We start from the raw sequence: 14,474 nt of genomic DNA on the forward strand, positions 1-14,474 counted from the left end.
TCCCTAAACTAACTATACTACTAATAGGACTATTTGGGTTTTTTTAGTCAAATAGGCTAATACCATTATCAAACTTCTGAATTCTGCATTAATTTGCTATTATAGTGGTTCCCATATTCAGCTACTGGATTATATATGTTGTTACACATATGTAGTCACCACAGATTTTTAATTTTCTTATCCAACTTAATTTTCTGAATGTAATCACTGAAACGAAAGTGGCGGTGTCCTCTCTGCACAGCACAATTCTTCCTTGTTTTCACAGTGTTTGAGAACAACTACAAGAGGCTTATCTGGTAAGAAATCCATTGCTGTGGGATTGTGCAATCACCCCACACAGCCAGTTTAAACATGCGTGGTTATATTCTCAAGACTGTGTAGAGGGCTGATGTTCAGGTAATCACCCACACTCCAGACAGGCTTGATGGGTCGCTAAGAAAGAGCCTAAATAGCTTTTAAAGACATTTATGATGCTCAAGGCCACTCAACAGCAATTCAAAATCTTACATTTTATGGATTTGTTACCCAGATAAGATCAAATACAGCAGGTTTCAGCACACAATGCACAATGACATATTTTGTCTATATCTTTTGTATACTTTTCATTGCCTGTTTTTCAGAAGTTGAAATGCCCTGCCTCAAATCATGTTATCGACACTAATCCACTTCTCAATACTTTGTACAAACCTTTTGTATCTAAGAACATTAAAGAAAACTATTCTCACAATAATTTACTATGGCAATTTTCTGGGATTTATCCATTTAATCTCTTTAATGTTTTATCATTTGTGTACTGTTTATAAATATGTATAAATATGGTATAAATATTTTATTTACCCTACTATAACTCTTCCCTGCTTCTCACAATTTCTATCAGGGCTGGTGAGTTACCATGGTGACAGACAGTCACAACTCAAGCCTCCAAATCCCAATTGTGCCCTGTGATATCTGCATGAGACAGACAGACCCAGGCACCACCCTGAAGTAACCAATTATGTACAGGAAACCATGCAGGAATTTCAGTTTAATACTCCGATCAGGTAGACCTAGCACAGCTGTGACAAAACTGCCACGTTTTGTGGTTAATTATAAGTTGTAGTCACTCACTCCTGATAGCACAGTTTGGACTGTACGGCACCTTTAATTAATTGGCTTCTTCTATGAGTGACCTGGTTTTGACCTAAGGCATTTTTACATTTATACTTTAAATACTATTCATGCAGACACTTGGGGAAATGTCCAGACATTACCTGCTCTGTTTGCAAAGTAGGTCATTCATAAAAGAGGCCACTGGGAATGTGGCACAACTGTGCATACAACAAGATAGTTTACTATGAGTGTCACGTTGTGGGGGGGCCCCCTGCCGGTCGCCCCCGTTTACAGCGGCAGATGTCCTGTTTTTGGTCACGTGATGTTCGTCCTTCAGGTGGGCGGGACCCGTGATCCGTCTCACCTGAGGGTCGTTTGTTCGTCTATATATGTCTTGTCTTTGTACCAGTTGACTGCTGGTTATTATTTCCTTAATCTGTAACCATGCACGGGTTTTTGGTTTGCACACTTTCTATTAAACCATCCTCTTTCCCTGAGACTTGGCGTGATCGCTTCCTTTTAGTTGCTCACCCCTGCCCGTCACAATGAGCCAATTATCTGGGCACAGAGAACTGACCGAGACAGGTAGAGGTGTTCCAAATACTATGAACCGCAGACTACATGATGCCTTCAATGGCGATGTCTGCGTTATCAAACGCCTGAAAGAACCTACCATATTTGCAGACAACATCTTGGAGGCCTTCCAACAACTAGCAGAGTTTACCAACAGGGTGGAAGGAATATGAATATATTTTTGATGAAGGAATTGTGGTTGGTTAAAGGTATCTGTTGTTGAAGTATCTCAAAAGATGGCATGTTCAAATCATTCTTAAAATGCTCCCTAGTATGATTCTTTAAACTTGCGGACATTAAGAGTCCGTTAGTGGGAACCATTACGAAGGAGTTCATGCAATTCCCACACCTCTACAGCAGAGGCCGCCAAAAATCACACGAAGAAAAAATATCCAAGCAGAATGGGTGGGACAGTAAGACCTTCAATCTCATTTCATTATCTCTCCCTTTACTCTGCATGGGAGACAGTAACTTTGTTTATTTTATGAATGAGGTTTGAGTGACACCAATTCAATTAAATAGAGGAAACACAAATGTGCCTCAGATTCAAAACATAAAGGGAATAAACGTGGTGGGTGACTGTTTTGGATATTTTCACAGTCACTTTCATTTGACATCTTGAAACAACTCATTTTGGCATCAGAGTAATAGGCACTGTCACTGAGAAACATTCATAGCAGGAAACCATTTTAGATTGAGTAAAAATATGCAGGTCTGCACCTGAGCAGTGTACACTACGGTGTAGAAAAATGATGCTTGTGGGTTCACTGCAGTCAGCTTCAATTACCACTGAAATGAAACAGGTCTCCAAATAGATTGCAGGTATGACAAAGGGGTGATCCACTTGATATGTTCTTATGGAGTGATCCACTGCATAAGTTATTATACTAAAGAGGTGATCCACTGGATCAGTTCTTACACTAAAGAGGTGATCCACTGGATCAGTTCTTACACTAAATGGGTGATCTACTGGATGGGCTCTTACACAAAAGAGGTGATCCACTGATTCAGTTCTTACACTAAATGGGTGATCCACTGGATAGGTTCTTATACTAATTGCAGGAATAATGCTGTATCTTAGTTGTATCTTAGTGTTAGAGGTTAGCATGCTGGGTCATTAAAAAAAAGTATTCATTTAAAAGAATTTTTTAGGACAAACTATCAAGGGAGTTTAAAAAAAGAGAGTGACTTGACCTTACCTAAATCTTTCAGGGAATTCCCTGTGTGAGAACAGTAGCTCATTGACAGCAGCAGAAAACCACAGGCAGAAAAATACAGGAAGAAATTCTTCCCGTTTCGGCGAGCAATTTGCCACACAGCTGCATTCGACCGTGACCTCATTTTTCGAGCATGCAGAGACAAAGAAAAGTTGAGATTGCTTTTCTTTGAGGGATATTTGCCTTTTTATAGTCTAGGTCTGGTATGTGAAGAACTGCGCGATGGATACTGTCTGAGTGTTTTAATGACCATCCCCTGGGATTTTTTGAAATGCTGCTGTTATTATAATTACAGGCCACATGTAGAGATTACAAACCTTTGTTAAATACACCAACCAGCCACCTCATTAGAACCCTTCAGTGGAAACTACTTGTAGGTGTACAATAGGAGTCTACTCACAATGGTCCTGCCACCAAATAATATCTGGTCAGCAGTGGTCCTGTGGTCAGAATTGTCTGTAAGAATTATGAACATTTCTGAAATGCATTTAGGGGAGTGAATGTTACAGGAGAGGAGAGGTGGTGAGCATGATCTTAGATGTAACAGATTGTACAGTGAGAGACTTATGAAGGATCTTGGTATTTACACAAAACACTGAATCCTACATACAAATAACTGTCCGGGAAAAGAATAAATAATTTTAACATCCATAAATAATGTGAGCTTTATAGCCATACATGTTAATATACATGTACTATATACATGTAATATATACATGTAATATACTGCAGTCACTGATCTTTCATTAGGGCTTTTGAGAGTTACACCATATGAACTTATATCAGTAATAATACAGGAGAATAAATAAGTATCCTATAATAAGGTAATCAGAAGGTACTCAGAGTTATTACTAATGTGTGTGAGTATTGTGTGCATGCGTGTGTGTGTGTGTGTGTGTGTGTGTGTGTGTGTGTGTGTGTGTGTGTGAGAGAGAGAGAGAGTGAGAGAGAGAGAGAGAGAGAGAGCAGCTCGGGGTGTAAACTGGCTGTGGTGCCTCCACACCACCCACGTGTGTCTATGTTGGGCTGAAAGACTCTGTTCTTCTCTTCATTTCTTCACCAGCCGCCCACCCGCTCTCTCGCTTCTCTGACAGGAAAAGCAGAAAAGCATCCTCATCTGCTACTGTGGTTCAGGACACACACACACACACACACACACACACACACACACACACACACACACACAGACAAGTGCAGGGACAGGAGAGCTGTGGTATAGACACTGTAAGCACGTTCATATGTACACTCACATAGCTTTAGCATGCATGACAAGCAGGGTCACATCCTCACGCTGCATTCCCACAGATTCTGTGTGGTTAACAACGCGGATGCAGCTGTGGGACTCTGAGGGATTCTCCACTCATTACAAGTTCCTTTCTCAACATTAAAGCAAAGACAACGGCCTAGCACCCAATTTTCAGGGAACCTTAAAGTCGAGGCATCAATACTTTAACGGAAATCGATCATTGATCCTCCACTGCTCCGCATATTGGTGCTGAGAATCGTTACTTTATAGAGTTGCCATAAATCATTGTTTCCAGAGCACAGGAGCATGTGAAGACCATCAAACAACGAGTGGTCATCTGGTCGCTCAGGTTAAGTAACAGGAATGACAGACAGCTCGGGCTGAAACAGCGTCCCCGGGATCTCCCAGGATCAAGGTGGAGAGAGCACGACTAGTTCACGGTGGTGGCACTGCAAAAGGTGGAGGCTGTTTCCATAACACGGCGGCCTCGCTCCCACAGACACCAGGCCTGACACACACCGCGCATATTGCACCGAGACAGACGAGGAGTGAGCTTAGCGCCGGCTCTTTGAGCTGTGGTAAGGCATACGCGGATGGCAGAACTCTTCCCTGTATGAACCGGTGTTCTTTTGTCTGACAAAAAGCCCCTGACAGCGGTCGGGAAGTGACAGGAAGAGGCGCGCAAGCGTATACGACTGAGCCAGAGAATCGCCATCTATTCTAAAAACCATGCGTTGCGCACACGCCCAGAAATCATTAGTAGCATCAACACAGACTGAGCATCGATCTGAACACGAAGGTCCTCACAAAGCACCACCGTCCAACCACTCTGCACAATGCGCGGGGATGTCCCGGTCTTATCTGCACAAAGAGGGGCTACTGTTGTAATTCCTTAAACATTCCCAAACTTTCGAAAGTCTTTGACATATTTATGCCATCGCAAATCATACTCGACATTCACAGCCTGCTATTTCCTTCCCGTTTGTTTTGCATGTTCTACCAGCCATTAAAAAATACACGTTGAACAGTGCGAGTGCTATTTCGCTCCTGCGGCCAGCAGACGATGCACGACAGTGGGTGCTCCGTTTAATGCACGAGACCGTGGGTGCTCCCTTTAATGCACGAGACGGTGGGTGCTCCGTTTAATGCTCGAGACCGTGGGTGCTTCCTTTAATGCACGAGACCGTGGGTGCTCCGTTTAATGCACGACACCGTGGGTGCTCCCTTTAATGCAAGATCTCTAGCTGTGCCTGTGCACACTTGAAGATCTTGTGTCAACAATCTTATCAAGTCATGCAGCGCTTTTCTGATGGAGCAATTGAAGCAGAGCACACACTAAGTGACTTTACCTATGAAATAAATGTAAGAACGTATTAAGTCTGCACAAGGAAAGGCACATTGCAGACACGGAGGCCAGCAGCCTCTTCTCCGTTATTGTTCATCTTTATTCTGGTGTGCTTCCCATTGATTGGCTCCCAAAATAAAGCTGACTTCACGGGGCTCTCACGATGCAACACGAGATTTAGAAGTGTGGCGTAGTGTGAGGGAATCGTGCAGTTACTCACCCCCGCCATTCCCAGTTGTCTAGAGCAGTGGTTCTCAAACTGTGGTACGCGTACCACTGGTGGTACGCAGAGCACCCCGCGGTGGTACGCCAGATGAGCTCGGAAAATAAAAGATGCTTTGAGTTTTTTTTTTTTTTTTTTTTTTTTTTTACACAACACATTTTTTTAATTAAAACAGAATTATGACAAGTCCTTAAATTCAGAAACTAAAAGGGGTGACTCGTATTATTTGCGGAGAAAATGTCGCTAAACAGCTCGATCTGGTGCATCTTTCAAACGACACAGTCACTCGCAGAATTGATGAAATGGCGAACAACGTCAGACAAACATTGACCGAGAGAATTAAAATGAGTAAATGCTTCTCACTGCAGTTAGATGAATCCATAGATGTCGCAGATTTAGCCAACTTGCTCGTTTCCGTGCGATATGAGTATGAGGGCATGTCGCACGAAGACTTTTTGTGCTGTAAACCCCTACCAACACGAAATACAGGAGAACTACATTATAACATATGTGTGTAATGAGCAGGGTTGCCAACTTTCACGCATTGAGCGTGAGACACACGCATTTGACCGTCTTCACACGCCACACATCCGATTTCTCACGCCGACAAAAAAAATCTAGTTTATTTACCTCTGATCCACATCTATGATTCAATGAGTTACTAGTTCGCTCTGGCACCAACCACCGCGATATAATACTTATCTTGTGTCCATTTTACATCCTCCCGGTAACAATTTACGTTCGCTAACCCCCCGTCAACAACTTAAACTCGCCAAACAGCTTTTTCTTTTTTTTTTTTTTTGGGGGGGGGGGGGGGGGGGGGGGTGGTACGTGGAGGTTTTTCGTTTGACAGTTGGTGGTACTTTGTGTAAAAAGTTTGAGAACCACTGGTCTAGAGTGACAGCCTCGAGGGCAGAAAAAGCAGCGAGGTTCAAAATTGCCGTCATTAAACCTGACACGCTCACCAGCTAGAAGTCCCGTCGAGTCATGTAATGCGTACCTATCTTAATATAAATACCCAGCCAATGCAGAAAGCGTTCTTCTTTCTCGGCCGGATCAACACAGGAGGATAGTTCAGATTGCAGATATGCACAGAATCACAAAAGGTTTCCTTGGTGCTTAGGTGATATTTCCCATGAATCTGTTATTACTTGCTGTTGGTTTAGCATGTCGTGTTTCACTTTGGTCAGTGTAAAACTATGCCCAAGATCATCAGAGCCGTATGATAGCGGAGGTTGTGTAGCGCACGTGGTAGAGCAGGTTGAGCAAGGTGTAAGTGGAGGAAGGCCGTGGCTTAGACTCCCAGGGAGCACACATGCTGTCATACGGATAAATATACATTTCTCTGGATAAGAATGTCTGCCAAATGCTAAAAATGTACAGTACGTTTGTGACTTAGGACAGGTAATCTAAAGGAGGCTCTAGACAGCCCATTCATCGACAGCAGTGTTATACTGATGATAAAAACACATTTGGTTCTCATGCAAATTTAAACCAAGCAATCTTTCTGCATACTATATAGCATGATGACCTTTGTGCAAAGTACTAATAGGTAAAAAAATCATTAAACACCTTAGTGACACACGAGTTGGCCAATTTATCATCAGTAATGAGTTTTAAAAAGTCCCTGCCAGTGTGACCGAAGTCTGCAAATGCTTCGAGCATGAGACTCCATCTCCCGAAAGCGATGCGTTGTGTCTTGCTGTGTGAAAGTCACTTTTTAGACACATTTATGAGTTGTGTGAATACTGACAATCTCTGCTTCAACCAGCATTGTGTGACTCACCACAGTTTCGAGGACAAATCTCTGGCTTCTGTTCTGTGTCAAATCTCTTAGAGGACAAATCTCCAGCATCTTCTGTGTCTGGTGTGACGGCCTTGCAGGTCACCAAAGTATGTGAGTGGTGCAAAGTGGGAAATCATACAGCATGGCATGATTTTGCCTAGGACATGACGCTGCGTTTTATTAAACTCAGAGCTTCTGTGTTCTCTCTTGTTCCAGGAACGCTTTAATAGTGATATGGTCATATGAGGAATGAATTGCAATGAACTCATTGCAGCAGTCTGAAGATCTGGCCCCTTTGTTCCATGCCTGCCACTAACTCAGGGAGCTGTGATGGCTTCAGTGTTCAGCCAGGACTGAAAATAGTGTGTCCCTCCCATGCCATGTTTCTGTTCATTCTCATTGCCTTCACTTTCACCCAATATACAACTCACAGGGGTGTCAGTGACCTGCTGTGTGCTTTCATCAATTTCGCGAGGCTTCTAATGATAGCTACTTATGTGTACCTATGTGTTCCATAAAAAGATTGTGGGTTTTACTCCATCTCTGTCAAGAAAAGTGCCTATCATATCTTACTCTTCTGACACTCGGCCATCATGTGTGGAAGTCATTCTGCGGGGGTATGTTGCAGCTTCTCCAGCTCATGTGATGTTTTAGCTCATGGAGCCTTGTGTTGGTGACCTGATATTGAGGCACCACCACCAACTCTGGACTTAAAGTCAAAGAGCTCCTTCTGGTGACAGACACAGCAAAGCTTCAGCACTGAATGAACCCACTCACCTTAGTAGTCATTCTTCTCCAGGTCTCACAAACTACATTGTTGCTCTATCCCATCACTGAATCCTAAAGCCAAATTGTGGTCCATCAGATGGGTCTCAAAAAATGGGTGAAGAAACCAGCATATCAGATCAACCCACTGGGCCAGACCAGTTGTTTAAGCTTATGATTTCTTATTTTCTGGACTTTCTGATGCAGTTATTCCTCTTAAAGGAGCAGCGTGTAATATTTGGGGGTGTCTATTATCAGAAATGGGATATAGGATACAAAACCGTGTTTTATTAGTGTATAATCACCTGTTGCACTGCAATGTTTCTACAGTAGCAAAGAACGGACAAACCAAACACTGGCTAAAAAGACACTGGCCTTTTGTGTTTTTACATTGAAGACACAGCTTGAAATGTCTGGCACCGTAGCACCAGCTGGAAGACAGAATAATCGTTGGTTGCTGATTGATTGCTAACATTTTAGTCTTCAGATGTTTGAGAACCCAACTTTTGGCAAATGGAGGATCAGATTTATTACTGAAGAAGCAAAATAAAAGCAGGACTGGCAAGAGCAGAAGACAAGAATAAACATCGATGTAGCTTTTTCAAGATATAAATTGCTGATGAGAGACAAATGTTTTCAGAGCGATGCCAAAGTTTTCTGCTGGACAGGTAATCCATCTAACGTACCAATCTAAATGCTATTTGTTGTTTGACAGCTTAATCATGGCCATGGAAATAGTTGCCAAGACAAGATGTTGCCAACACAATCTTTCTCCCTGTACCAATGCTGAAAATATCTAATTGCTACCAGAATTGCAATTATACATTCATGTACCAAAACAATAATTTATCTTTGGTTTTTAGACAAAAAAAAAACATGACATTACTGAAATCAGCTTACAGCTGATGAAAGTTATTGCCAATAAAAGTATAATGTTAAAAAAAGCTTTGGAACTCAAATCTCTAACCTTTAACTTTACTGGATAGTCGGTCTGGTGTTTGAATCAACAAATCCTTCTAATCTCACAATCAGATTAAGTGATCTTAATTTTAGTATCTTTTAATCATTACTTTGCTAATGTTACCTTGCATTAGAATGCAAAGCAGTTAGCTACCATAGAACATGTTACAACAATACAAAACAAGTTACATTCTTACAAGTAATATTTACAGTACAATTTCTAAATGTCTAATTAAAGTGACCTCAACACTTGACATATTACGTATACTAGATGTGGCCATAGACAATGACCTCACTTTGGAAGTAGCTTAACAACTGATGGATACCAAAGGATCTACATGTTTGGACATGGAGGCGTGAGCCATGGGCATTTAGCGGAGTGTAATATACAACCTCACCACCAGATGGCATATTTTACACACTGCCCCTTTAACACCTACCATAGCAGCTTTCACTCAGAATAAACATTCAGTCTCGAGGAGGTCAAGATCCAGCCGTTGTCCAGGATGGACAATGCTCCTGGCTGTGCCTTGCCATTTAATGCTGGATCAATACTTCTGGCATATACTAATGAATAATAAACAGGCATTAGCTGTGAGTGGTGGGAATAATTTAGCCACCAATGCCACGATCAGTTCCTAGGTACTTTATCCAGAGATGTGATGTGTAAAGCTGATACACACAGTAGGGACAAGGCAATATTAGTCTTGACTTTGTCTGCTGTGGTCTGAATATTGACTGCCACTCAGTACTATGCAGTGATGTGCATTTAGCTATATAAAGATGGCTTCCCACACTGAGGCTGAAGTTCCTGTGGTGTTCTGTGAAAGCCCTGGCACGCCGTCTCCGAGTGAATGAATGAGGTGTCGCTGCACGTTGTCAGATGGTGCGTGTCCATATCTACCCCCCCCCCCCCCCACTGTGTCTGGCCAATCAAACCTCTGCAAATTAGAGTGTGAAATTGACAGCTCATGTGTTGCAATGTGGTTGCCATGACACCTTGTCATTAAGGCCTCATGCTAGTCTCCTCTCATGAGGGCTGTTTTAAATCTCTCTCCTTCCCTTCCTCTGCCCTCCTGCTCTGCTTGTGTGTTTTCACACCTTCCGCACTGTACGCCACCCCCTCCATTCTCCAAAGCTCTTCTCCCCGCATCTCTGTGCAACTACCCCCCCCCCCCCACCCCCCACCTCTGCAGAGAAACTCTCCCAGGTCTGAGATGCTCTGAGACTGCTGGTGTCTGTAGCTGAGCGGCATTCCAGCAGGAGCATACTGGCAAAATTTCACATATATGAATCATATCTTCTTGTGACACATGCATCTGTGCAGGAGAAATATGTACTGATAGTGGTTTTGAAACTTCAGTTCAGACTCATATATATCGACTCAGACATCTATCCACACACACACACACACACGCACACGCACACACAAATAAAAATGAACAAACCCACGCAATGGTACAGATTTCTGCTGAAACTCAAAACCACAATGTTCATCTCCGTCTCATACACATACACACAGACACAGGTTAACCATGACTCAGCTCATTACCAATACATGAGTGTTTACTCCAGACTGCAAGGTCTCCCGAGATCTCACCAAGCTTCCCCCTCCTCCCACGCATCACACCACATCAGACTGCTCCTAACACTACCTTATGTAAATCACTGAAAGCCACTCTTTCTGTGTTGGAGACTGATGGGAGAGAAAGTACATACAGTCTCACTGTCTAACATTAGAAATACTGCAGGCAAAGTGCTTTCAAAACAATGTTTTCATGACACTAATGCAGAAACATTTGAATCGATGGCCAGTGCAGACTTTCATACAGCGCATTAGTGTGTCACGCTACCCTAAATTCTCCATTGGTCTTAATACCCACCCTGAAATAAGGACTGGCTATTTAAGGACTGGAGTCCTTACAGAATAGAGAAAGAGGACTAGCTGGGGACACCAGACCAAAATTAGGCCTTTTTGCATCCAAGTGTCCTTTGGCTGACCATGGTGTTCGAGCTCTGCTGGACTGGATGCGTAACCCAGCTCGCGAACCTTGGCGGCCCGGCTGAACCGTTAGCGCGCTGTACACACGGCACAGGCAGCGTTGAGGTAAGGGAGACACCCCCCCCCCCCCCCCCCCCCCCCCCCCCCCCCAACTCCACGTCCGGTACCCGCCGCTGCCCCCTGGGGGTGAGGACGTTGGCACGCACCCAGATCACATCGCACCTGACATCCTCATTTTAACATACAAATGGGAGCAGTACTCTTCCCAGCACCTATCAAACACCTGCCAATGTGCTGCAGGCAATAGCTTCTGTAGTCCAACCAGGCATTATGATACAGTATAAAAGATGAAACACTACATACACTTGCATAAATCCAATTCTAAAAGAAAATGTCCCAGGCATACAATAATACTTATAAAAAAAAAAAAAAACTTTTGTCATGTGTTAAAAAATGAAGGTAAAAATGAAACAAGACTTCAAAATACAGAAACTGACCATTCACTCTGGGGTGTTTGGGGACACAAATGATTTATTGTTTTTTAATTACAACACTTTTTGTGGCCACGTATTTTAGGCGTTCAGAACTATGGTGACTGTTTAACAGTTGTTTTAACTGTGCTGCTTCTTGCATCATTGACCAATGATCCTAATCAGAGCTGCAAATATCTTGGTGTGTGTGTGGAAACACAGCTGAATGTTGAATTAGGTTGGGTAAATACAAAACAACCAGGGACATTGATAAAATGTCTGCCACTGTAATCACAAACTAGACTGAAGTGTTACAAACGACTTTACCCAGCAGCCTCTGCTTCCTGCCAGAACCATGGCAGCTACGTCAACACCAAAAACAAAAAAAAGGGCCAGACTCACATGCAAAAGGAGTCCGCAGAGTCCTTTACACGTTTTTGTGCTTTAAAGAATAGTGATAAAAACACTACTGATAGAAAGGGTTCAAATGTGGAGGAGAGCTTAGAATTCAAAGCACATTTCTTTATTGGTGAAACACAGCAGTAGTGTCATGTACAGCTGTGCGCAGCAACTTTTTCGCACGTCTTTATTGCTGATGCGACTAAAAGTGGCGGCACAACAATAATCTCGGATGTGTACAAGGGCGTTTTATTGGCTGATTTATGAAAACGTCCCTCCAACCTCATTGGACAGTGCATCAGTAAGGAGATCGAAAGCTCGCGTGTGCGGCTGGCTGCCATGGGCTTCACCACGGTAGAAGAACCCGACAGGAGAAGTCAGGTTCCCAGTCTGGGTCCAGTCAAGCATGAATTTGACTTCACGAGAAAAGTCGGGAAAGAGGGCTGCGCATTCCACAGGAATATGATGGAAATATCAAATTGTCAGTGGCTTGCAGACTCAGTACAGTGTTGTCTTCACGTATGATATTAACCTTCATTCCATTCTAGTCTCGTTCCTTAGTGTCAGTACTTAAGATCGTTAATCACGAAGGACACAGAAAGTGCTACATTTCTGAATCAATAATTCATGTGCACAAAAATACCTAGAAAAAAATGGCACTTTGTGGAATAATTGTACAAATTTATATTTTCAACATAAGACTCCAGAGACATATCCATGGGATCATGTAGTTACATATACCTTTAATATTAGTTTCAATGTAGCTACTGAATAATTCATAATCATTTAGTAACTGATTAATATGCCTAATAATTACCCTGGAGGTTAAGAGATTTAATCACTGCGCTTGATTTGCACATGTAAAATAACTTTGAAGTCACTGTTTCAAGAGCTATTGTATATTACAGGATACACCCAAATACTCCACCGTGTGAACACTCTGCTCTAAAGTCACTGAAGCATTTGGAATCATGTGTAGTCTACACTAAAATTATGTGCTTGGATCCACAGACCGCAGTCAAAACACACACCCATCCACAGGCATGGCAGTGTGTGCTAGGTCATACACACCCTTCTTCTGCACAGACACACACACACACACACACACACACACACACACACACACACACACACACACACACATTAACACCAGTGTCTCAAAAGACGAGACACTTAGAGAAGCATACCAACCAGTACTGATTATGGCAGGAAAGATTACATTCTGATCGACATTGTCAACATCAGCATCTCTTTAGCAGTTCCAGCCCCTGTGTGTCTCTCTGTAGCACAGAGGAGCTGTTACAATAAGTGAAGCAGCTGTTAAATATATTAACATATTCTTCATATTCATTAATATTATGTATATATTAATATATATATTAGCATATTTTTAACTTTACAACCACAACTGCTCCGGAGGAACAGATTTTTAATGCAAACACACACACAGTCCTTATGAGTGTTTGCCATCAGCTATTAATGTAACTAAATCCTGCTATGCCTTCTGTGCAAATACACTCACACGATCTACTAGTGAAGTTAATACAGCTATGTCTTCGTCTCAGCCTACTTTGAACCTGAGTAACAAGAATATACTTAGATTTTCAAATGACTTTTTGTAAAAAGGTAAAACTGAAAATGCAGATCCAAACATACGTTCTTAAGAAAGAGTGACGCCACTCACAATGACAGGACGGTTACAGGACGCAGGACAACACCATGTACACATATACACAAACACAGCCTGTCTCTCTTATGAAAATGTTTGTTGCTGTTTTCTGGACACACACATACAAGTTTTCTGGACACACACACACAAAAGGTAATGGGTTTGTCACACTACTCGTGAGCATCTGGCCATGTGATCCCTGAAGTAACGCGAAGCCGCGAGCAACCTTACTAGGACACTCTCTCATTTCTGGAAAAATTGTTCTAGCTTCAGGGAGAAGTCAGTAAACACACCGCAGCAGTCAGGCGGGGGACGTGTTGAACACACTTTATTGAGGTGTCAAATGAAAGAGTGTCACCATTCATTCAGGACGGGAGAGAGGGGAAATGCTCACATAAAAAAATATAAAATCAACAATGAAGACACAGCACCTCGCTCCTCTGTTCTGGCAGGAGGGATCGTTGTTTGGCCCGCACTCTCCACGCGGCACCGGATCATCTCCGCCGCGCAGTCGGTGCCAGTGAGGCGTGACCCCGCGTGCGGCCCGCACCCCCGCGGCGGGAAAGGAGCTCACGTGAAACCAGCAAAGTGCATCTGGAAATGCAGTTACCCTACGGACGGCGTCACGCGCCGGGCGTCATCGTCCCCGCTGCCATCACTGCCAGCGTCAACTTCTGTCCCTCACGGTTTGAGATCATCCCCCCCCCCCCCCCCCCCCCCCCCCCCCCCC

Source organism: Brachyhypopomus gauderio, unplaced genomic scaffold (genome assembly GCF_052324685.1).
Source record: "Brachyhypopomus gauderio isolate BG-103 unplaced genomic scaffold, BGAUD_0.2 sc215, whole genome shotgun sequence".
NCBI classification, from domain to species: Eukaryota; Metazoa; Chordata; class Actinopteri; order Gymnotiformes; family Hypopomidae; genus Brachyhypopomus; species Brachyhypopomus gauderio.